The sequence below is a fragment of the Elephantulus edwardii genome, unplaced genomic scaffold, assembly GCF_000299155.1.
Source record: "Elephantulus edwardii isolate Elephantulus edwardi_28Jun2011 unplaced genomic scaffold, EleEdw1.0 scaffold00085, whole genome shotgun sequence".
Lineage (NCBI taxonomy): Eukaryota > Metazoa > Chordata > Mammalia > Macroscelidea > Macroscelididae > Elephantulus > Elephantulus edwardii.
Window position 1 is genome coordinate 10,741,708 of NW_006399835.1, and position 646 is coordinate 10,742,353.

A 646-nucleotide genomic window follows, 5' to 3' on the forward strand; every position below is an offset into this window, starting at 1 on the left:
TCTGGTGGATTCGAACCGTGTTCCTCTGGGATTGCAGTGCAGCTTCTTGCCACTAGGCCACCAGAGCTCCCCATGAAATGATTCTAACTCAGATCAGGGATTACAGAGGCGTTCCAGTGCTGGTAGGACTCATCAACAGTGTGGGAAACTTAACTACTTTCATCCACTCTGCTTCTTTTTGACACTTACCTTTCCCCAGTGTTTTTTGCAGTACAATTAACAATAGCCAAAAGATATAAAACCTATTAATTATCCATCAATGGTGAATGGTTAAGCAACATGTGGTGTGTACATACAACAGAATAATAATTATAATTACTATTATTATTTTTTTAATTAATTATTGTTGATTGCCTTTGAGTGGAGCACGATTCATAGCCACCCCAAGAACAAAAGGCCTGAAGCCCCTTTACAACTATCAACTTTTATCAAAGTTTATAGAGTTTCCGGAGGCATGTTTTTTAAGAAGTGGATGCCACTCCTGCTTCCAAACCTTTTATATATAGTAAGATATTGTTATTAAGTGCCTTTGAGTCACCTGCGATGTATAGCGACCTCTGAACTCTTCTGTGTCCTGAACCAGTCTCACTAACTCCAACACACCAACCCCCATCACCTCAGTCACTGTATCAATTCATCTCATTCA